Source organism: Scyliorhinus torazame, unplaced genomic scaffold, assembly GCF_047496885.1.
Source record: "Scyliorhinus torazame isolate Kashiwa2021f unplaced genomic scaffold, sScyTor2.1 scaffold_532, whole genome shotgun sequence".
NCBI classification, from domain to species: Eukaryota; Metazoa; Chordata; class Chondrichthyes; order Carcharhiniformes; family Scyliorhinidae; genus Scyliorhinus; species Scyliorhinus torazame.
The window spans coordinates 97942-123031 of record NW_027308259.1 but is presented as its reverse complement, the minus strand read 5'-3'; the positions used below and the strand labels follow the sequence as shown (position 1 = coordinate 123031).

Below are 25090 nucleotides of genomic sequence, written 5' to 3'. Positions count from 1 at the left end.
GTGGATGGGGAGGGTAGTCTAGTGGGTGAACCGGCAGGGCTGAACAAGGTCTTCAGGGACTTTTTTAGGAAGCTGTACACTTCGGAACCACCCGGGGGACCGGGGGGGATGAGGCGATTCCTGGACGGACTGACCTTCCCAAGAGTGGGGAGGGGGTTGGTGGATGGACTGGGGGCCCTGGTCAGGATTGAAGAGGTATTGGGGGGCCTGAGGGTCATGCAGCCGGGTAAAGCCCTGGTGCTGGACGGGTATCCGGTGGAGTTTTACAAAAGATTTGCCGGGATAGTGGGGCCGGTGCTGGTCAGGGTCTTTAACGAGGCAAGAGACAGAGGGAGTTTACCCCCGACGATGTCGCAGGCCACCATCTTGCTCGTTCTGAAACGGGATAAGGACCCGGAGGCTTGTGGGTCATACAGGCCGACCTCTCTGATCAACGTAGACGCCAAGTTACTGGCCAAGAGTTTGGCGACCAGAATTGAGGACTGTGTACCGGATGTAATTGTGGAGACCAAACCGGGTTTGTAAAGGGGAGGCAGCTGGTGGCCAACCTAAGAAAGCTGCTCAACGTGATTATGATGCCCCCGGAGAGTAGGGAGGTAGAGATAGTGGTAGCCATGGATGCTGAAAAGGCTTTTGACCGGGTCGATTGGGAGTGGGAGATACTCGGACGGTTCGGGTCCGGGGTGGGGGTCATCGACTGGGTTAGGCTATTGTATCAGGCCCCGGAGGCGAGTGTAAGGATGAACAGGACGACATTGGATAACCTTAGACTGCAACATGGGACAAGACAGGGCTGCCCTCTCTCCCCACTGCTGTTTGCGCTGGCCATAGAGCCGCTGGCAATTGCACAGAGCTTCTAGGGGCTGGAAAGGGCTGGTCCGGGGGAGAGTGGAACCAGAGTCTCGTTATACACGGATGATCTGCTGTTATATGTATCGGACCCAATGGTGGGATGAACGGTATTATGGCAACCGTTCAGGGTGGTGGGGGAGAGTTTCCGATATTTGGGTATTCAGTTGACACGGGACTGGGGTTGGTTGCATAAGCTCAACCTGTCCTGACTGGTGGAACGAGTGAGGGAGGAGGTCCAGAGGTGGGATGCGCTTCCGCTGTCATTGGCGGGGAGGGTGCAGACTGTCAAAATGACGATTCTCCCATGGTTCTTGTTTGTTTTTCAGTGTCTCCCTATCTTTATCCCGCGGTTCTTCTTTAAGAAGCTGAATAAAATTATTCTGGGATTTGTATGGGCAGGGATGTCCCTGCGGGTGAAGAGGGTGATGCTTGAAAGGAGCAGAGGAGAAGGGGGGCTGGCATTGCCGAACTTCAACTATTACTGGGCGGCCAACATAGTGATGATAAGGAAATGGATGGTGGGTGCGGGGCCGGTTTGGGAGCAAATGGAGGTTGCTTCGCGCAGGGGCACTAGCTTAGCAGCCCTGGTCATGGCGCCTCTGCCACTTCCGCCGGCACGGTACTCCACCAGCCTGATAGTGGTGGCTCTTCAGATCTGGGGCCAGTGGAGGAGGCATGTAGGGGAGGTAAGAGCATTGGTGTGGACCCCAATCTGCGGCAACCACCGATTTGCCCCAGAGAACATGAACGGGGGGATATCGACTGTGAAGGAGGGCGGGGATTGTGAGGATGGGGATGTGTTCCTGGAAGGGAGCTTTCCGAGCATGAGGGCGCTGGAGGAGAAGTTTGGCCTGGCGAGAGGAAACAACTTTAGATACTTGCAGGTGAGGGATTTTGTATGCAGCCTGGTGCCGTCCTTCCCATGTCTCCCGCCGAAGGGAAGGCAGGACAGGGTAGTTTCTAGGGGAGAGGTGGGAGAGGGTAGAGTTTCAGACGTCTGCAAGGAACTAATGGGAGCTGAGGATACGCAGACCGAGGACCTGAAACTTAAGTGGGAGGAGGAGCTCGGGGAGGGAGCTGGAGGACGGTATTTGGGCAGATGCCCTGAGCAGAGTAAACACGACCGCAACATGCGCCAGGCTCAGCCTGATCCGGTTTAAGGTCGTGCACCGGGCCCACATGACGGTGGCCCGGATGAGCAGATTCTACGGGCTGGAGGACAAGTGTGCTAGATGCGCCGGAGGGCTGGCTAACCATGTACACATGTTCTGGTCGTGCCCTAAACTGAGGGGGTATTGGCAGGGATTCGCAGATGTCATGTCCCGGGTATTGAAAACTGGGGTGGTAATGAGCCCAGAGGTGGCAATCTTTGGGGTTTCGGAGGACCCGGGAGTCCAGGAAGAGAGGGAGGCCGACGTTCTGGCCTTTGCTTCCCTGGTAGCCCGGCGACGAATACTGTTAGCATTGAGGGAGTCAAGGCCCCCGAGGACTGAGGTATGGCTATCAGACATGAATAGCTTTCTTCGCCTAGAGAAAGTCAAGTTCACCTTGAGAGGTTCGCTATTAGGGTTCGCCCGAAGGTGGCAGCCATTTATTGACTTCTTCGCAGAGGAGTAAGCGTCAGCAGGAGGGGGTGGTGGGGGGGTGGCTAGGGTAGAGTAGAGTAGGGGGATATTGAGGCAGGCCCGTGCGTGAACAGAGCCGTGGTTTGCACTATGTTTAATTTGTAATTTGTGTCTTGACTTTTTTTCTGTACTGTACAATGTCACTTTTTCTATATGCGTTAAATACCTTAATAAAAATTGGCTTTTTTTTTTTTAAAAAAGCAGTGTGTTGAAACTTTTTTTAACAAACAATTTTAATGAGGTATTTTTCGGCCTTGTAAACAGAGGAATTCCAGATCGAGAAAACAAAAGGGCTGTACAGTAAACAAAGTACATAGTGCAATTGCCGTAGCCCACCCCACCCAGAGCTGCCTAAATGACCCCCTATACCACATTCCCCTAACCCCCACGCCGCCCCTGCTGATGATTAATTCTCCGCAAAGAAGTCAATGAATGGTTGCCACCTCCGGGCGAACCCTAACAACGACCCTCTCAAGGCGAACTTGATTTTCTCCAAGCCCAGGAAACTCGCCATGTCTGACAGCCAGGCGTCCCTCCAAGCTAGAAGTATCCGTCTCCGGGCGACCAGGGAAGCAAAGGCCAAGACGTCGGCCTCTTTCTCCCCCTGGACTTCCGGGGCCACTGAAACCCCAAAAATCACCACCTCTGGACTAATTGCCACCCTCATGTTCAATACTCTAGACATGACGTCCTCGAACCCCTGATATCTCCTAAGTTTTGGACACGCCCAAAGCATGTGGACATGGTCTGCCGGTCCTCTCAGACACTTTACACACCTGTCCTCCACGCCGAAGAATCTGCTCATCCGGGACACTGTCATGTGGGCCCGGTGGACGACCTGAAATTGAATCAGGCCAAGCCTGGCACATGTTGCAGTCCCATTAACCCTGCTCAGCGCGTCCACCACAGGCCTTCCTCAATCTCCCCTCCCAACTCCTCCTCCCATTTATGCCTCAGCTCCTCGGTCTGCGTCTCCTCTGCTCCCATGAGCTCCTTGTAAATTATCCGAGACACTTCCCTCCCCCACTAGACACTACCCTATCTTGGATCCCGCTTAGTGGCAAGAGTGGAAAAGATGGATCTGGCTGTGACAATATTGAATTCTTTACCCGTCAGTCTGACCTCAATAAAACTCGAGATGGATTTGTAGGCATCGTATTATTTATTTTTAACCAACTTGCAAGTCTGACTCGCTTCATAATGACCCTCAGAACACACAAGGTTTCTTCTGAAACCCTAGGAGCCGAGTGCTATCGGAGACAAAGGAATCTCTACAAATATATTCAAATGGCATCACGTTTCACATACAAGATTCCTATAGGCCATCCTATACACCTCCTGACCTGGCCATATATCCTGATTGGCTCACTTCTCATTCCTTAACCCTGGGCCTCTTGTTACCCAGCATCCTTTTCCCATCCTCCACCAGACACCCCTCCCTCCTTCCTTGCCATGCTTTCTGAAATCCTTTGTCTGTGAACTCAGTACTATTAGACTGATCACATCCACATTACGGTAACTAATATTTGAACTATCTATTTTATATCACATTCGTTTGTTCAATTCCTCAATCCCTCCTTTTATCATTTCATGATGACCTATCTGTCCAACCCGTAGCTATGGCCCCTCATCTAAGAAGATTCGTCGCTGCATTTCCAATTCCTGTTGCAGCACTCCGTCATCCGCTGCACCCTCGTGGATCCGAACAGCCAAGACTCTAGGGGTGTTTGTCCGTTCCAGTGCACCCTGCATTTTACCCATCACGCATTTAAGGATGGCCAGGCCCACAAAGATGCAGCCGAGTGCCACTGCTAAATACATGGCCATATTTATCAACCAGTCCTTCCAACCTCCGAATCCCCAGTTACCCAAGAGCTAGGGTCCTGCCTTCCGTCCAGGCGATCCCGTATGCGATCCATAAATTTAGTGATGTTAGCGGTTAGGTCTTGAACTCCCATGATACACTTGCCCTGCACTTATGGCGCATACCCCACCCTCACGGGCCAGAAGATAGTCAAGAGCATACCGGTTCTCTTTTGGGAAGTCTCATTCCAGGTGTGATTCTGGTGTACCCTATCCATACCTTTATCCAGGACTTGACATTTACTTTTTCAGCTTGCTTTGCCAACTGCTCGTCCCAAGATCGCAAGAAAGTGCAAAGTGTGATGAACTCAGCTCAACGCAGTACACAAGCTTGCCACATGCATATTGATTTTGTATACAACTCCCGCTGCCTCAGGAAGGCAGACAGCATTATCAGAGACTCCTCCCACCCAGGCAGTGCCTTCTTCCAGATCCTTCCATCAGGCAGAAGGTACAGAAGCCTGAAGACCCGAACATCCAGACATATGAACAGCTTCTTCCCCACAGCTACTAGACTCCTCAACGACTCCCCCTCGGACTGATCCGTTCCCTGTAAGAACACTATTCACGACGTCCTGTGCTGCTCTTGCTCATGTATTTGCTTTGTTTGGCCCCATGTTCCACACTGTAACCAATCACTGTTTGTCAATATACCATTTGTCAATGTTCTCTGTCGATTATTCACTTTGTCTACTATGTACGGACTGTGTACGTTCCCTCGGCCGCAGAAAAATACTTTTCACTGTACTTCAGAACATGTGACAAGAAATCAAATCAATCAATTATTGTTTTCCTGATGTATAACCGCTGACGTATTAACATCGTTTTCCAGGATAAATATCAAGAAAAAACAAGATTGCGTTTGTCACCTTCAATTTAGGTTTCTGGGAGAGAATATTTAACAGTGTTTTGATGTGTATTTCAATAAACCCACTCAGTAGTTCTAAATTGGAGTGAACAGAATCCGTCAGCAGGGGGCGGCAAGCAGCAGTTTGCTAATTAGAAAGTCACGTGAGATCAATGCCAAAGCCAATAGGGATGGTATCCTGAGTGATGTCACAATGGGCCTGGCCCCTGCAGTGTGTGGGTGGAACAATGAGCGGAACAGAGCCCGGGTTCCCCCTCTCCTCTCAATCTCTGCCTCATCCCATTCACATTCACTCAGAGATTCAGTCAGACATGTCTCTGTTAATACTGGCGACGCTGTGGGACAGTAAGTATACGATTAGGTTCATCATGACAGTTTAGCATATTGATTGCAAAGTGTTTGCACTAAACTTTAATATCGTTAACGATAAGATATATACATATTATGTGCAGCTTGGCAAATGAGAGTTTACACACTCAGGTCTCGATAGACACACGTTTCGCTTTATTCTCTTTAATCTTGTGCTCTTTTGTTCATCTACTTTCACAGGCGGATTATGTGCATTGACTCAGTCTCCAGTGACATTAACTGTATTAGAAGGGCGTTCAGCGCAGTTAATTTGCGAGTATACAGATCAGGTTATAAGCACTATGCAATGGTATCGGCAGAAACAGGCACAGCCTCCAATTTGCATAATTTACAAAGTAGCAGGACTGAAGAAAGATGAAATCTTAGGACGATATCTGGCGACTGATGATGAGTCGACAAAGTCTGGTTACCTGAATATAAGCGCCCTGAATGTGAAGGGCGGAGAGGTTTATTACTATACAGGGAGGCACAGTGTCAGATAAAAGACAAAAACTCGTACAACAACCTCCGCGACTATTTTTTTCTCGGCTGAGTGTTTTTGATGCCTCTCACTGTGAAATGAGTTCGTTACCGTGCTCTCAGTGAACAAAACTAACAGGTTTATATAAGACACATTTGAATTCTGTCTTTATCCTTGGCCACATGAACAGAAAGCCGGTATAGGACACGCTGAGAATTATCTCCATGATCCGAGTTATATCACCTCGGTAATTATTTCGGAGCTTACCTTGAATATTGATGTTCCAACAGAGGCGATCCAGGAGTAGTGAGTCTATTACTTGTTGCGGCAACAGAACACAGGCTGTGTCAAAGTCTGGGATGGATTCTAACACATGGAATAGACAATGTCCCTTTGAACATAGACTTACCATTATCAGAAACGGCCGTGGAGAGAACACGGTGTCTAATGTAGACTTAAGTAGAAAAAGAACCCTTGTTAATAAACGGAGATCAGAAACAGATTTCACTTCGGGCGACTGAGGGACGTTTTCCAGCGACAGTGTTACAAAAAGGTCCGTCTCAGCAGCTTTTTGCAGAGCTAACCGTTGTTCCACCGCAGCCCAATGGTGTTTTAGCATCTGAACCTGGGGAACTGGCTGTCAGTGAATCTAAACAACCCGAACAGAGATCTAGTCAGTATCCTGATAAGAATACAGGTTTCATTGTTAGGCACGGGGTAGGAATGGCCCCGGTCATCTGGTTATTGTCAGGGGGAAGAATTGGACTGTGAATTGTGTCAGAAAACATTCAACCAGAAGGTAAATAAACATTGAGGTAATTCTGAGCTCCCGGCTTGTTACCAGCAAAATACTCTAGCCAAATAGACACCATGTGTCGGCTGTGGTCTGAGAGACCTAGAAACTGAGAGTGTAAATGGAGAAAGGATTTCATCTTGCTTTCGAAAGACATGACAAGATCACAAAACGGCAAAACGTGAGTGAAAGCACCATAAATTGATTTACGGTATAGCTGCAAGTTTAAAAAAAACTAACAAATAACATTCCTCAGCTGCTGCTCACCTGTTATTGTTGGGTGTTGTGTTTTTGGATTGGATTGGATTTGTTTCTTGTCACGTGTACCGAGGTACAGTGAAAAGTATTTTTCTGCAAGCAGCTCAACAGATCATTGTGGTGGTATGTATTAGGGGTCATGTGGGACCTGTGAAGCCGAGATGCTATTGGCTGACAGATCCCGGGTCCTGGTTGGATCTGCCGACTTCTGGCTCCGCCCTGAAGGCGGAGTATAAGAACCCGAGCTTCTCCCCGCAGCTTCATTCTGTTGCTGAGCTGCTGGGAACAAGCATCGCTTAATAAAGCCTGGATCGACTTCATCACTTCTAGTCTCTCGTAAGTCATTGTGCGCTACAATTTATTAAGCGAGCTTAAAACACTATGGAGCTCCGGATCGCCCCGGAATGCCTGCGGATCAGCCCCCACGCAGCGAACTCGGCAGCAGTATTCAAACACTGGCAAGCATGCTTTGAAGGCTACCTCCGAACGGACCCCGGCCGGATCACAGAAGACCAGAAAATGCAGGTCCTGCATTCGAGGGTAAGCCTGGAAATTTACCCTCTCATAGAAGACGCAGAGGATTTCCCGACGGCGCTCGCATTGCTGGAGGGCATCTACGTTCGGCCCGTTAACCAGGTCTACGCGCGCCACCAACTCGCGACGAGACGGCAAAGTCCCGGAGAATCGCTAGAAGAATTCTACGCCGCGCTGCTAATTTTGGGACGAGGCTGCAGCTGCCCGCCGGTGAACGCGATGGAACACACGGACCTGCTAATTCGTGATGCATTTGTGGCAGGTATGAACTCTCCCCAAATCCACCAAAGACTTTTGGAAAGAGAGTTGCTAGGACTCTCAGAGGCACGGGCCCATGCAGCCTCCCTTGATGTGGCCTCGCAAAACGCCCGCGCCTACGGCCCCGACCGCGCGGCAGCCCCTTGGGCTCCGTGGACCCCCGTCGCGACAAACCCCCCCCCCCCCTCATAAGCTTGCGCGGTTAAAGTGCCAGACCATCCCGGGGGGGCCCGCTGCTATTTCTGTGGACAAGCGAAACACCCCCGGCAGCGCTGCCCGGCCCGCGCAGCTATTTGTAAAAGCTGCGGCAAAAAGGGCCATTACGCGACAGTGTGCTGGTCCCGGGGGGTCGCCGCACTCCCCGGCGAAGAACGAGCCCAGCACATCCCAAACACCCCCCAACCCCCCCCCCCCCCAGCGCCCCATGTGCGACCCGCGGGCACCGCCATTTTGGGTCCCGGGCACCACGAGGGGAGGATGGGCGCCGCCATCTTGTGACCCCCCCAGCCATGTGCGATCCATGGGGGCGACCATTTTGTCCGCCCCCGGCCGCGTGCGATTCATGGACACCACCATCTTGGTTGACATAAAAGGACCCCAGCATCGACGGTTCCACGGGGTCCGAAGAAGACGCCGCGACACTACTACCACGACTGGCTTCGGTGACACTGGATCAATCGCGGCCCCGGACGCTCCAGACGACGACAACAACGGTGCTGGTCAACGGATACGAGACGCCATGCCTGATCGACTCCGGGAGCACTGAAAGTTTTATTCACCCAGACACGGTAAGACACTGTTTTCTGACCATCCATCCAAGCACGCAAAAGATTTCCCTAGCTGCAGGATCCCACTCCGTAGAGATCAAAGGGCTCTGCATCGCAAACCTAACGATGCAAGGGAGGGAGTTTAAGAACTATAGGCTCTACATCCTTCCCCAAATCTGCGCGCCCACATTACTGGGATTAGATTTCCAGTGTAACCTGCAGAGCCTAACAGTCCAATTCGGCGGCCCAATACCCCCACTCACTATCTGCGGCCTCGCAACCCTCAAGGTTGAAACGCCGTCCTTGTTTGCAAACCTCACCCCGGATTGCAAACCCGTCGCCACTAGGAGAAGACGGTACAGCGCCCAGGACCGGATGTTTATTCGGTCTGAAGTCCAGCGGTTGCTGAAGGAAGGCATAATCCAGGCCAGCAATAGTCCCTGGAGAGCCCAGGTGGTAGTAGTAAAGACCGGGGAGAAGCAAAGGATGGTCGTAGACTATAGTCAGACCATCAACAGGTACACGCAGCTAGATGCGTGCCCTCTCCTCCGCATATCCGACATGGTCAATCGGATTGCCCAGTATAAGGTCTTTTCCACCGTGGACCTCAAGTCCGCCTACCACCAGCTCCCCATCCACCCAGGTGACCGCAGGTACACCACCTTCGAGGCAGACGGGCGTCTATACCACTTCCTAAGGGTCCCATTTGGCGTCACGAACGGGGTCTCGGTCTTCCAACGGGAGATGGACCGAATGGTTCACCAGCACGGGTTGCAGGCCACGTTCCCATATCTCAACAACGTAACCATCTGCGGCCACGATCAGCAGGACCATGACGCCAACCTACAAATGTTCCTCCAGACCGCTAACGCCCTGAACCTCACATATAACGAGGAAAAATGAGTCTTTAGCACAAACCGGTTGGCCATCCTGGGATACGTAGTGCGCAATGGGATAATAGGCCCCGACCCCGTACGCATGCGCCCCCTCATGGAATTCCCCCTCCCCCCACTGCTCCAAAGCCCTGAAACGTTGCCTGGGTTTCTTTTCATATTACTCCCAGTGGGTCCCCCAGTACGCAGACAAAGCCCGCCCGCTAATACAGTCCACTACCTTCCCCCTGTCGACAGAGGCTCGCCAGGCCTTCCGCCGCATCAAAGCGGATATCGCAAAGGCCACGATGCACGCCATCGACGAGTCCCTCCCCTTCCAGGTCGAGAGCGACGCATCCGACGTAGCTCTGGTGGCCTCCCTTAGCCAAGTGGGTAGACCCGTGGCCTTTTTCTCCCGGACCCTCCAAGCCTCAGAAATCCGCCACTCCTCAGTGGAAAAGGAAGCCCAAGCCATAGTGGAAGCTGTGCGACATTGGAGGCATTACCTGGCCGGCAGGAGATTCACTCTCCTCACCGACCAACGGTCGGTAGCCTTCATGTTCGATAATGCACAGCGGGGCAAAATTAAGAATGACAAGATCCTAAGGTGGAGGATCGAGCTCTCCACCTTAAACTATGAGATCTTGTATCATCCCGGAAAGCTGAACGAGCCGTCCGATGCCCTATCCCTCGGCACGTGCCAACGCACAAATAGACCGCCTCCAAGCCCTCCACGAGGACCTCTGCCGCCCGGGGGTCACTCGATTCTACCATTTCGTAAAGTCCTGCAACCTCCCCTACTCTGTGGAGGAGGTCCGTACAGTCACCAGGAACTGCCACATCTGCGCAGAGTGCAAACCGCACTTTTTCAGGCCGGATAGAGCTCACCTGATCAAGGCTTCCCGCCCCTTTGAACGCCTCAGTTTGGATTTCCCCTCCCCTCCACCGACCGCAACGCCTACTTCCTGAACGTGGTGGACGAGTACTCTCGTTTCCCCTTCGCCATCCCCTGCCCCGACATGACAGCGGCCACAGTCATTAAAGCCCTTGGCACCATATTCACACTGTTCGGTTGCCCCACGTATATCCATAGCGACAGGGGGTCCTCCTTCATGAGTGACGAGCTGCGCCAGTTCCTGCTCAGCAAGGGCATAGCCTCGAGCAGGACGACCAGCTACAACCCCGGGGCAACGGGCAAGTAGAGAGGGAGAACGGCACGGTCTGGAAAACCGTCCTACTGGCCCTACGGTCCAGGGATCTCCCAGTTTCCCAGTGGCAGGAGGTCCTCCCGGACGCTCTCCACTCCATCCGGTCGCTGCTGTGTACCACCACTAACCAAACGCCTCATGAGCGCCTCCTTGTCTTCCCCAGGAAGTCCTCCTCCGGAACGTCGCTGCCGACCTGGCTGGCGGCCCAAGGACCCATCTTGCTTGGAAACATGTGCGGGTGCACAAATCGAACCCGTTGGTCGAGAGAGGTTCAGCTTCTCCACGCGGGTCCTGGTTGGATCTGCCAACTTCTGGCTCCGCCCTGAAGGCGGAGTATAAGAAGCCGAGCTTCTCCCCGCAGCTTCATTCTGTTGCTGAGCTGCTGGGGACAAGCATCGCTTAATAAAGCCTGGATCGACTTCATCACTTCTCGTCTCTCGTAAGTCATTGTGCGCTACAATCATTATTTTAAAATATATATTTTATTAAAGTTTTTCGATCAAAAAGAATTTTCCATTTTTACAACTTTGTAACAAATGTACATTGACCGTTATTTAAACAATATATCAAACTAACAACAAGTGCAGAAAAAGAACAAGAAAAGAGAAATAATAATACTGAAAAAATAAATATAAACAAGTAGCATGGAAAGAAAGAAAAGAACAAAAAACCCAAACACTGAATACTCTCTCCCCCCCCCCCGCCCCCACCCCCCCCCCCCCACCCTCCCTGGGTTGCTGCTGCTGTCTTTCCTGTTTTCCCTTATCGCTCTGCGAGATAGTCAAGGAACGGTTGCCACCGCCTGGTGAACCCTTGAGCCGAACCTCTTAGTGCGTATTTTATTCGCTCCAATTTTATAAACCCTGCCATGTCGTTTATCCAGGCCTCCACGCCCGGGGGTCTGGCTTCTTTCCACATAAGTAGAATCCTTTGCCGGGCTACTAGGGACGCAAAGGCCAAAACATCGGCCTCTCTCGCCTCCTGCACTCCCGGCTCTTCTGCAACCCCAAATATAGCTAACCCCCAGCTCGGTTCGACCCGGACCCCCACCACCTTTGAGATCACTCTTGCCACACCCACCCAGAACCCATGCAATACCGGACATGACCAAAACATGTGTGTGTGGTTCGCCACCACTACTGGGTTTGTGGTGTATTTTTTCGGGGGGAACGGTAACGGCGCCGTCGCCAGTGCTTTTAAACTTGTTCCCTTACAGGACGCCATCTCCAGCCTTTTCCACGCCGCCCCTTCTTCTTCCCTCATCCACTTACATATCTTAGACACATTGGCGGCCCAATAATAGTCACTCAGACTCGGCAGTGCCAGTCCCCCTCTGTCCCTACTGCGCTGCAGGAACCCCCTCTTTACCCTCGGGGTCTTTCCAGCCCACACAAAGCTCATAATACTCCTGTCCACTTTCTTGAAAAAGGCCTTTGTAATCAGTATGGGGAGGCAGTGAAACACGAAAAGAAACCTCGGGAGGACCACCATTTTAACCGCCTGTACTCTGCCCGCCAGTGACAGGGGCACCATGACCCACTTCTTAAAGTCCTCCTCCATCTGCTCTACCAGTCGCGTCAAGTTAAGCTTATGCAAGGTTCCCCAGTTCCTGGCCACCTGGATCCCTAGATATCGAAAATCCCTTGCTGCTCTCCTCAGCGGCAGATCGTATATCCCCCTGCCCTGTTCCCCGGGGTGCATCACAAAAAGTTCACTCTTTCCCATATTCAATTTATATCCTGAGAACTCTCCAAACTCCCTGAGTGTCTGCATTATCTCTGGCATCCCCTCCACTGGGTCCGCCACATATAGCAGCAAGTCATCCGCATATAATGACACCCGATGTTCCTCTCCTCCTCCGAGCACCCCCCTCCACTTCTTAGAGCCCCTCAGCGCTATGGCCAATGGCTCGATTGCCAACGCGAACAGTAACGGGGACATAGGGCACCCCTGTCTTGTAATCGGAAATAGTCGGATCGTTGCCTGTTTGTAACCACGCTTGCCACTGGGGCCCCGTACAGGAGCTGAACCCATCTGATGAACCCCTCTCCAAATCCAAATCTCTTCAGTACCTCCCACAGGTAGTCCCACTCCACTCTATCAAATGCCTTCTCTGCATCCATCGCCACCACTATCTCCGCCTCCCCCTCCGGTGGGGGCATCATCATCACCCCCAGTAACCTTCGCATATTGGCATTCAATTGCCTCCCTTTAACAAACCCTGTCTGGTCGTCATGTACCACCCCTGGGACACAGTCCTCTATCCTTGTCGCCATCACTTTGGCCAGTAACTTGGCATCTACATTTAGGAGGGAGATGGACCTGTATGACCCGCACTGCAGCGTGTCTTTGTCTCATTTCAGGATCAACGATATCGTCGCCTCCGACATTGTCGGGGGTAGTGTCCCCCTTTCCTTAGCCTCATTGAAGGTTCCCATCAGGAGTGGGGCCAGTAGGTCCACATATTTCCTGTAAAATTCCACCGGGAACCCATCTGGTCCCAGGGCCTTTCCTGCCTGCATGTTCCCAATTCCTTTAATCACCTCCTCCACATCAATCTGCGCTCCCAAACCTGCCACCTCCTCCTCCTCAACCCTCGGGAACTCCAGCTGTTTCAGAAAGTGTATCATTCCCTCTTTCCCCTCCGGGGGTTGGGACTTATACAGCCTCTCATAAAATGACTTAAACACCCCGTTCACCCTCCCCGCTCTCTGCTCCATCCTTCCCTCCCCGTCCCTAACTCCTCCGATCTCTCTCGCCGCCCCCCACTTCCTAAGTTGTTGGGCCAGCAGTCGGCTCGCCTTTTCCCCATATTCGTATTGTATTCCCTGTGCCTTCCTCCACTGCGTCTCTGCCTTACCCGTGGTCAGCAGGCCAAACTCCGTCTGTAGTCTCCGTCTTTCCCTGTATAGCCCTTCATCCGGGGCCTCCGCATATTGCCTATCCACCCTCAGAGTCTCCCCAATCAGTCTCTCCCTTTCTTTACCCTCTTGTTTCCCCCTGTGGGCTCTTATGGAAATCAACTCCCCCCTAACCACCGCCTTCAGCGCCTCCCATACTACTCCCACATGGACTGCTCCATCATCATTGACCTCTGGGTATCTTTCAATACATCCCCTCACCCTTCCACATAACTCCTCGTCCGCCAACAGTCCCATGTCTAATCTCCAAAGTGGGCGCTGCTCCTTCTCCTCTCCTAGATCCAGATCCACCCAATGTGGGGCATGATCTGAAATGGCTGTAGCGCACAAAGACTTACGAGAGACGAATAGAGATGAAGTTGATGAGGCTTTATTAAGCGTGACTTGTTCTCCGCAGTTCAGCAACAGACTGGAGCTGCGGGGAGATCTCCTGGTTCTCCAACCAGGACCCGGGATCTGTCAGCCAATGACATCACGGCTTCACAGTCCCACATGACCCCTAATGCATACTACCACATTCACCCCTTGTTAAAAATGAACCCGGCGGGGTGGTGCTTCGCATGGTGGTAGGGGTTTACAAGGCTGGTCCTGGGAGGAAAAAAATTTTTTTTTGCATGTCGTTACAGTGCCCTACACTGGGCTATGTACAAGGTTTGTGAACTATTTATAATATTCGTAAGAGGAACAGAACATTCTCGTTATAGTCCCACAACATTCTTGTGTTATACCGATGCCAGGAGTCGAGCGGGCGGTCTGGTCTTCCTTGTCGATCGCCTCAGCCCCGGTGGTGGTGCAGGTGCTTGTTCAAGCGTTGTCGTCTCTGGGAGCTTTTCGGTGTCTGCTTCTGTTTCACTCCTGGTTGGACATGGGAGGAGGACCGATCCTCCCGGGAAGGGGGCGGTCGCGGGGTGCGCCGGTGGCAGGGAGGGGATGATCGGTGTCAGGGGGGTGTGCGTGTTGCCGGCGGGCGCCAGGTCTCGCAGGGAGACCGTGTCCTGTCGGCCGTCGGGGTACGCCACGTAGGCGTACTGCGGGTTTGCGTGGAGGAGGTGAACCCTCTCGACCAACGGGTCCGACTTGTGCGCCCGCACATGTTTCCGGAGCAAGATGGGTCCTGGGGCCGCCAGCCAGGTCGGCAGCGACGTTCCGGAGGAGGACTTCCTGGGGAAGACAAGGAGGCGCTCATGAGGCGTTTGGTTAGTGGTGGTACACAGCAGCGACCGGATGGAGTGGAGAGCGTCCGGGAGGACCTCCTGCCACCGTGAAACTGGGAGATCCCTGGACCGTAGGGCCAGTAGGACGGTCTTCCCGACCGTGCCATTCTCCCTCTCTACTTGCCCGTTGCCCCGGGGGTTGTAGCTGGTCGTCCTGCTCGAGGCTATACCCTTGCTGAGCAGGAACTGGCGCAGCTCGTCACTCATGAAGGAGGACCCCCTGTCGCTATGGATATATGCGGGGCAGCCGAACAGTGTGAATATGGTGCTAAGGGCTTTAATAACTGTGGCCGCTGTCATGTCGGGGCAGGGGATGGCGAAAGGGAAACGAGAGTACTCGTCCACCACGTTCAGGAAGTATGTGTTGCGGTCGGTGGAGGGGAGGGGCCCTTTGAAATCCAGACTGAGGCGTTCAAAGGGGCGGGAAGCCTTGATCAGGTGCGCTCTATCCGGCCTGAAAAAGTGCGGTTTGCACTCTGCGCAGATGTGGCAGTTCCTGGTGACTGTACGGACCTCCTCCATGGAGTAAGGGAGGTTGCGGGACTTTATAAAATGGTAGAACCGAGTGACCCCCGGGTGGCAGAGGTCCTCGTGGAGGGTTTGGAGACGGTCTATTTGTGCGTTGGCACGTGCCGCGGGATAGGGCATCGGACGGCTCTTTCAGCTTTCCGGGACGGTACAAGATCTCGTAGTTGAAGGTGGAGAGCTCGATCCTCCACCTTAATATCTTGTCATTTTTAATTTTGCCCCGCTGTGCATTATCGAACATGAAAGCTACCGACCGTTGGTCAGTGAGGAGAGTGAATCTCCTGCCGGCCAGGTAATGCCTCCAATGTCGCACAGCTTCCACTATGGCTTGGGCTTCCTTTTCCACTGAGGAGTGGTGGATTTCTGAGGCGTGGAGGGTTCGGGAGAAAAAGGCCACGGGTCTGCCCGCTTGGTAAGGGTGGTCGCCAGAGCTACGTCGGAGGCGTCGCTCTCGACCTGGAAGGGGAGGGGCTCGTCGATGGCGTGCATCGTGGCCTTTGCGATATCCGCTTTGATGCGGCTGAAGGCCTGGCGAGCCTCTGTCGACAAGGGGAAGGCAGTGGTCTGTATTAGGGGGCGGGCCTTGTCTGTGTACTGGGGGAGCCACTGGGCGTAATATGAAAAGAACCCCAGGCGGCGTTTCAGGGCTTTGGAGCAGTGGGGGAGGGGGAATTCCATGAGGGGGCGCATGCGTTCGGGGTCGGGGCCTATTATCCCATTGCGCACTACATACCCCAAGATGGCTAGCCGGTTTGTGCTAAACACGCTCTTGTCCTCGTTGTATGTGAGGTTCAAGGCTTTAGCGGTCTGGAGGAATTTTTGGAGGTTGGCGTCGTGGTCCTGCTGATCGTGGCCGCAGATGGTTACGTTGTCAAGATACGGGAACGTGGCCTGCAACCTGTGTTGATCAACCATTCGGTCCATCTCCCGTTGGAAGACCGAGACCCCGTTTGTGACGCCAAATGGGACCCTTAGGAAGTGGTATAGTCGCCCGTCTGCCTCGAAGGCTGTGTACTTGCGGTCACTTGGGCGGATGGGGAGCTAGTGGTAGGCGGACTTGAGGTCCACGGTGGAGAAGACCTTATATTGGGCAATCCGAATGACCATGTCGGATATGCGTGGGAGACGGTACGCATCTAGCTGTGTGTACCTGTTGATGGTCTGGCTATAGTCTATGACCATCCTTTGCTTCTCCCCTGTCTTTACTACTACCACCTGTGCTCTCCAGGGACTATTGCTGGCCTGGATTATGCCTTCCTTCAGCAACCGCTGGACCTCGGACCGAATAAATGTCCGGTCCTGGGCGCTGTACCGTCTGCTCCTAGTGGCGACGGGTTTGCAATCCGGGGTGAGGTTTGCAAACAAGGATGGGGGTTCAACTTTGAGGGTTGCGAGGCCGCAGATAGTGAGTGGGGGTATTGGGCCGCCGAATTGGAATGTTAGGCTCTGCAGGTTGTACTGGAAGTCTAATCCCAGTAATGTGGGCGCGCAGAGTTGGGGAAGGACGTAGAGCCTGTAGTTTTTAAACTCCCTCCCTTGCACGGTTAGGGTCACTATGCAGAACCCTTTGATCTGTACAGAGTGGGATCCTGCAGCTAGGGAAATCTTTTCCATACTTGGGCGAATGGTCAAGAAACAGCGTCTTACCGTGTCGGGGTGGATGAAACTTTCGGTGCTCCAGGAGTCGATCAGGCATGGTGTCTCGTGTCCGTTGATCAGCACCGTTGTTGTCGTCGTCTGGAGCGTCCGGGGCCATGCTTGGTCCAGCGTCACCGAGGCCAGATGTGGTCGCAGTGTCTCAGCGTCTTCTTCGAACCCCGTGGACCCGTCGATGCTGGGGTCCTTTGTTGTCGTCCAAGATGGCGGCGGGGTGGACAAAATGGCTGCCCCCATGCATCGCACATGGCTGGGGGTCCCAGGATGGCGGCGGGGGTGGACAAAATGGCCACCCCCATGCATTGCACATGGTTGGGGGGTCACATGATGGCGGCGCCCCTCCTCCCCTCGTGGTGGCCGGGACCCAAAATGGCGGCGCCTGCGGGTCGCACATGGGGCGCTGGGGGGGGGGGGGGGGGGTTGGGGCGCGTTTGGGATGCGCTGGACTCTTTCTTCTCCGGGGGCAGCGGCGACCCCCCGGGACCGGCACACAGCCGCGAAATGGCCCTTTTTCCCGCAGCTCTTGCAAGTTGCTGCGCGGGCCGGGCAGCGCTGCCGGGGGTGTTTCGCCTGCCCGCAGAAATAGCAGCGGGCCCCCCCGGGATGACCTGGTGTCTGAACCGTGCAAGCCTGTGAGGGGGGGGGGGGGGTTTGTCGCGACAAGGGTCCACGGAGCCCAAGGGGCTGCCGCGCGGATGGGGCCGTACGCGCGGGGCGTTTTGCGCGGCCACATCTAGGGAAACTGCAAGGGCCTGTGCCTCTGAGAGTCCTAGCGACTCTTTTTCTAACAGTCTTTGGCGGATTTGGTGAGAGTTCATACCTGCCACAAATGCATCGCGAATTAACATGTCCGTGTGTTCAGCCGTGTTTATGGGCGGGCAGCTGCAGGCCGGTCCCAAAATTAGCAGCGCGGCGTAGAATTCGTCTAGCGATTCTCCGGGACTTTGCCGTCTCGTTGCGAGTTGGTGGCGTGCGTAGACCTGGTTCACTGGGCGAACGTAGACGCTCTTTAGTGCTGCGAACGCCGTCAGGAAATCCTCTGCGTCTTCTATGAGAGGGTAAATTTCCGGGCTTACCCTCGAATGCAGGACCTGCAGTTTCTGGTCTTCTGTGATCCGGCCGGGGGCCGTTCGGAGGTAGCCTTCGAAACAAGCTTGCCAGTGTTTAAAAACTGCTGCTGAGTTCACTGCGTGGGGGCTGATCCGCAGGCATTCCGGTGCGATCCTGAGCTCCATAGTCCTTTAATCACGCTTAATAAATTGTAGCGCACAAAGACTTACGAGAGACGAATAGAGATGAAGTCGATGAGGCTTTATTAAGCGTGACTTGTTCCCCGCAGTTCAGCAACAGACTGGAGCTGCGGGGAGAACTCCTGGTTCTTATACTCCGCCTTCAGGGCGGAGCTAGAGATCAACAGCCAACCAGGACCCGGGATCTGTCAGCCAATGACATCACGGCTTCACAGTCCCACATGACCCCTAATGCATACTACCACAATGGCTATAGCCGAATATTCCGTTCCTACCACTTTCGGGATCAGCGCCCTTCCTCAGACAAAATAGTCTAGCCGGGAGTATACTTTATGGACGTGGGAGAAGAAGGAAAACTCTTTACTCCTCGGTCTAGCAAATCTCCAGGGATCTACTCCTCCCATCTGCTCCATAAACCCCTTAAGCACCTTGGCCGCTGCCGGCCTCCTCCCGGTCCTAGATCTGGAGCGGTCCAGCCCTGGGTCCAGCACCGTGTTGAAGTCCCCCCCCCCCCCCCCCCCCCCCCCCCGCCCATTACCAAATTTCCCATCTCTAGGTCCGGGATGCGCCCCAACATACACTTCATAAAACCCGCGTCATCCCAGTTCGGGGCATATACGTTCACCAGCACCACCGCCTCACCTTGCAATCTGCCACCCACCATCACGTACCTGCCCCCACTGTCCACCACTATGGTCTTAGCCTCAAACGATACCCGTTTCCCCACCAGTATTGCCACCCCTCTATTTTTTGTATCTAAGCCTGAGTGGAATACCTGTCCCACCCATCCTTTCCTTAATATGACCTGATCCGCCAATTTCAGGTGCGTCTCCTGAAGCATAACCACATCCGCCTTCAGCCTCTTTAGGTGCGCAAATACCCTTGCCCTCTTAATCGGCCCATTCAGCCCTCTCACGTTCCACGTGATCAACCGGGTTGGGGGGCCCTTTACCCCCACTCTCCCCATCGTCGACTAGCCATCCCCTTTTTTAAACCAGCTCCTCACCCGGGTCCCACACACCCGTTTGTCCCCAGACGGTGCCCTCCCGTCCCGACCATCCCATCCCGTATCAGCTCCCCCTTACCCTCAGCAGCAGCAAACCAGTTAATCTACCCCCCCCCCCCCCCCGATAAATTCCCTTCTAGCTTGATTGCTCCCCCCATATTGCTTCCTGGAATCAGAAAACACTGGCTGACCTCGGCTTCCCCCGTTTACCCTTGGCTTCCCTGCGTGTGAGGCCCCCTTCCTTCCTGCGCCCACTTTTCCCGCCGCAATTTCCATAGCGCGGGAAAAAAAAACGCGCTTCCCTCTCGGCCCCGCCCCTAGTGGCGCAGCTCCCTCTCCCCCTCCCTGTCCCCTTCCCCACCGGCGCCCCCATGTCTTCGTGTGCCCCCCCTCGGGGGGGGGGGGGGAGGGGGGCAGAACAATTCTCCCGTCTAACATTTTTCCAGATAAACCCTCCTCCTCTCCCCCCTTTGCATTTTTTTGCCACCTCCTTGCTACTTCTTTCCAAACATCAATTCCTCAAATCTAGTCCAACTTGTCTTCTTGAATAAATGTCCACGCCTCCTCTGCCGTCACGAAGTAGTGGTGTTTGCCCTGGTGTGTAACCCACAGTCTTGCCGGCTGCAGCATTCCAAATTTTACTTTCTTCCTGTGGAGCACCGCCTTGGCCCGATTGAAACTCGCCCTCCTTCTCGCCACCTCCGCACTCCAATCTTGATACACGCGGATCACCGCGTTCTCACACCTGCTACTCCGTGTCTTCTTAGCCCATCTTAGGACCATCTCACTGTCCTTGTAGCGGTGGAACCTCACCACTATTGCTCGTGGTATTTCCCCTGCCTTTGGTCTTCTCACGAGGACCTGGTATGCTCCCTCCACTTCCAGGGGGCCCGTAGGGGCCTCAGCTCCCATTAAAGTATGGAGCATCGCACTCACATACGCCCCAACATCAGTTCCCTCTGTCCCTTCGGGAAGACCCAAAATCCTTAGATTCTTCCTCCTCGAGCTATTTTCCAGGGCTTCCAGCCTTTCTATGCACCTCTTATGTAGTGCCTCGTGCGTCTCTGTCTTCACCACCAAGCCCTGTATCTTGTCTTCATTCTCGGCTGCCTTTGCCTTCACTCCATGGAGCTCCATCGCCTGGGTCTTTTGCGTCTCCTTCAATCCCTCAATCGCCAGCAACATCGGCGCCAGCACCTCCTTCTTGAGCTCCTCCACACATCGTCGGAGGAACTTCTGCTGTTCCGGGCCCCATACCATCTGGGCTCCCTCAGCCGCCATCTTGCTTCTCCCTTCTCTTCTCTGCCACTGCTCCAGAGGATCCTCCGCAATCTGGCCACTACTATCGCTTCTTTCCATCCACACCCAGGGGGACTCCTTCCTTTGTCGCCTCACACTGGGTTTGGCCGTAAAAAATTTCCGTTGGGGCTCCCGATAAGAGCCCAAAAGTCCGTTGAAATGGGAGGTGCCGAAACGTGCGGCTTAGCTGGTCATCGCCGCAACCGGAAGTCAGCTCAACAGATCATTAAGTACATGAGAAGAAAAGGGAATAAAAGAAAATACATAATAGGGCAACACAAGGTATACAATGTAACTACATAAGCACTGGCATCGGATGAAGCATACAGGGGTGTAGTGTTAATGAGGTCAGTCCATAAGAGGGTCATTTAGGAGTCTGGTGACAGTGGGTAAGAAGCTGTTTTTGAGTCTGTTCATGCGTGTTCTCAGACTTCTGTATCTCCTGCCCGATGGAAGAAGTTGGAAGTGTGAGTAAGCCGGGTGGGAGGGATCTTTGATTATACTGCCCGCTTTCCCCAGGCAGTGGGAGTTGTAGATGGAGTCAATGGATGGGAGGCAGGTTCGTGTGATGGACTGGGCGGTGTTCACGACTCTCTGAAGTTTCTTGCGGTCCTGGGCCGAGCAGTTTCCATACCAGGCTGTGATGCAGCTCGATAGGATGCTTTCTATGGTGCATCTGTAAAAATTGGTAAGGGTCAATGTGGACATGCTGAATTTCCTTAGTTTCCTGAGGAAGTATAGGCGCTGTTGTGCTTTCTTGGTGGTAGCGTCGACGTGGGTGGACCAGGACAGATTTTTGGAGATGTGCACCCCTAGGAATTTGAAACTGCTAACCATCTCTGCCTCGGCCCCGTTGACGCTGACAGGGGTGTGTACAGTACATTGCTTCCTGAAGTCAATTACCAGCTCTTTAGTTTTGCTGGCTTTGAGGAAGAGATTGTTCTCACATCTTAATAATGATCCTCACAGGCTCAGTTATAGTTTATGTTTTCAGTGCGAGCGCCCCCTCTGCTGACAATAACTGGAACTGGTTTTTGTACGGGCTCCACTCTTTCTCTGCAGCAGTGTGGGCTCCATGGCACAGAAATACACTGCGGTGTCGGAGAGAAGCGCCGCGGCGATATTTACAGGAACCGTTTTGTTTTCTTTGTTCAAAACAGCCGAGAACCTGGTTGGCAAATCTTGAGACGTAGCTCCTGAGCTATATATCTTGAATAAATATTTAGGAGCTTCCCCGGGAGACTGGATGTACCAGAACAGAGTTGGAGCACCAGTTGTCGAGTAGCTGCAGTCCAGTGTTATGGACTGTCCTTCCAGAACCCTTAATTCAGAGGGATCCTGGGATACTTCATCTTTGCCATTGGTTCCTGCAACAAATTACAGAATCTATTAAATACCTGGGAGTGAATGCTGGGAACAGACAGTGACCATTTGAACATAGACTCACCGGGCATCAAGACCAACAGTATTAGTAAAGAACATCGAGAGAACATGGTTGCTGCGTTAGGATTTCACAGAAGTCACAGAATTCTAAAAACATGATAACTCTTATAGTCTGACATGAAAAAGGGTAGTGGGTGCCTGGAACTCGCTACCAGAGGAGGTGGTGGAAGCAGGGGCGATAGTGACATTTAAGGGGCATCTTGACAAATACATGAATAGGATGGGAATAGAAGGATACGGACCCAGGAAGTGTAGAAGATTGTAGTTTAGTCGGGCAGCATGGTCGGCACGGGCTTGGAGGGCCGAAGGGCCTGATCCTGTGCTGTACAGTTCTTTGTTCTTTGTTCTCACTCACTTTCCCTCACCCACCCTGAGTCATTCACCCTCAGTGACACACCCTCACCCATTCACCCTCACTCAGTCATTCAACCTTTCTCTCCCACTCATCCATACTCTTGTATCCTCAGTCATCCAATTCAATGACCTGCACTCACTCTCCTCCCCTCACTCCGTTACTCACTCATTCTCTCATGCACGGTCCCTAAATCAGCGTCGGAATGTCTGCAATGAGAGAGAAAGAGAGAACTGGAGCAAGGCATGAGCACGACTGGCGCCCGAATGTATTGTGTGGCCCGGGATTGGGGCGAGCTGGAGGATAGTTCAGAGAGCCGGGAGAAAGCGCCGAAGCCGGGCGAAAACGCCAGAGCCGGGAGAAAGCGCCGGAGCCGGGAGTAACTTCCAGGGCCAGGGAAAGAACAAGGATGCGGGGAACAGGGCAGAAATGGGGAGGGGAATGTGGGGGAAAGGGCAGAGGTGCTGGGGAGAGCACAGGGAGCCGCAGCAAAGGACAGAGAGCTGGTAGAAAGCATAGGAAAGGGACAGAGAGCCGGGGGTAGTACACAGAGCCAGTTGAAGGCGCAGAGAGCTGAGAGAATTGCAGCTATCCGGAATAAAGTCCATGGAGTGGGCGATCAGCGATAAGAATCAGGGCAAAGCCAAAATACTGGCGAGAAGTTCAAACAACCCATGGAAAGTGCCAGGAAACGGGAAACATTCAAAGAGCTGGAGAAAGAGACGAGCAGTGGACAAAGCACACGAGATGTGAAAGAAAGCGAAGGGGGCAGGCGAACGGTGCCGAGATCCAGCGGGAACCGCAGAGAGATGGGGAACAGGGAGCGCGGGGCGGGTGCGGGGGGATTGCAGACAGCCCGGTCTCAGTGACAGGCGGAATGTGGAGTTAACACCACAATCAGCACAGCCAGGATCTTATTGAATGGGGGAGTAGACTCGACAGCAGAATGGCCGCCTCCCGCTGTTAATGTGCAAGATCCTAAAATTAGAGATTGTTGCAACTACTCAAATTTAGAGTTTTGTTGTAATTACGTAAGTGTGCATTCCGAAGTGGGGTGTTTTGGGGATTGGGGGTAGTGAGGTGGAGAGAGGAGGAGGCATCAGTCAGTTTGAATAAAGGCAAATTCCAAAACTGCAATGATATAAATGAAGAGACAATTTATTTATCACAAAATATTGTTGACTGTGAAATACACAGCTCAGTTAGCTGGATTGTGACGTACACAGCTCAGTTCGCTGGATTGTGACGTACACAGCTCGGTTAGCTGGATTGTGACGCACACTGCTCAGTTAGCTGGATTGTGACGTACACAGCTCAGTTCGCTGGATTGTGACGTACGCAGCTCAGTTAGCTGGATTGTGACGTACACAGCTCGGTTAGCTGGATTGTGACGCACACTGCTCAGTTAGCTGGATTGTGACGTACACAGCTCAGTTAGCTGGATTGTGACGTACACAGCTCAGTTAGCTGGATTGTGACGTACGCAGCTCAGTTCGCTGGATTGTGACGTGCACCGCTCAGTTAGCTGGATTGTGACGCACACTGCTCAGTTAGCTGGATTGTGACGCACACTGCTCAGTTAGCTGGATTGTGACGCACACAGCTCAGTTAGCTGGATTGTGATGTACACAGCTCAGTTCGCTGGATTGTGACGTGCACAGCTCAGTTCGCTGGATTGTGACGTGCACAGCTCAGTTAGCTGGATTGTGACGCACACTGCTCAGTTAGCTGGATTGTGACGTGCACCGCTCAGTTAGCTGGATTGTGACGCACACTGCTCAGTTAGCTGGATTGTGACGCACACTGCTCAGTTAGCTGGATTGTGACGTACACAGCTCAGTTCGCTGGATTGTGACGTGCACAGCTCAGTTAGCTGGATTGTGACGCACACTGCTCAGTTAGCTGGATTGTGACGTACACAGCTCAGTTAGCTGGATTGTGACGTGTACAGCTCAGTTCGCTGGATTGTGACGTGCACAGCTCAGTTCGCTGGATTGTGACGCACACTGCTCAGTTAGTTGGATTGTGACGTACACAGTTCCAGTTCACTGGATTGTGACGTATTAAACTCAGTTAGTTGGATTGTGACATGCACAGTTCACTTAGCTGGATGTCACGTACACAGCTCAGTTTGCTGGATTGTCACGTGCACAGCTCAGTGAGCAGGATTGGGACGTACACAGCTCAGTTAGCTGGATTGTGACGTACACAGCTCAGTTAGCTGTATTGTGACGTACACAGCTCAGTTAGCTGGGTGGCTGGTTTGTGATGAAGAGCGATCCCAACAGCGTGGGTTCAATTGCTGGACCAGCTGAGGTTATTCATAAAGACCCCCATTCTCAACCTTGCCCCTCGCCTGAGGTGTGGTGACCCTCAGGTTAAATCACCACCAGTCAGCTCTCAAAAAGAGGGAGACTCAGGAACTATGGGACATTTCCACATGGTGGCTGAAAAAATGGGGAAAACCCCACTGCTCCTCTCTTTGCAAATTACACCATTCAGATGGTATCCAAATGTTCTTTTCTGCCAGGAGATGTGAGTTTATAATGAGGGGGCAAACAGGTGATGATTCTCAAATGATAGATGAAATAAACGCTGAAATGTGGATGTTGCATTTAATAGGAAAATGTTAGAATAAACTCATAGTTCTAGTCGAATTTTGAAAGGTTTGGTTACTGAATAAATACAATCCCA

At 53.0% G+C, this 25090-nt stretch overlaps 1 protein-coding gene across 1 annotated transcript in view; it reads left to right on the top strand.

Annotated features, from left to right (window-relative positions):
• The window catches only part of LOC140406443 (uncharacterized), a 60618-nt gene that overhangs the window by 2426 nt on the left and 33102 nt on the right, over nt 1-25090 (top strand). The window lies entirely within an intron of this gene.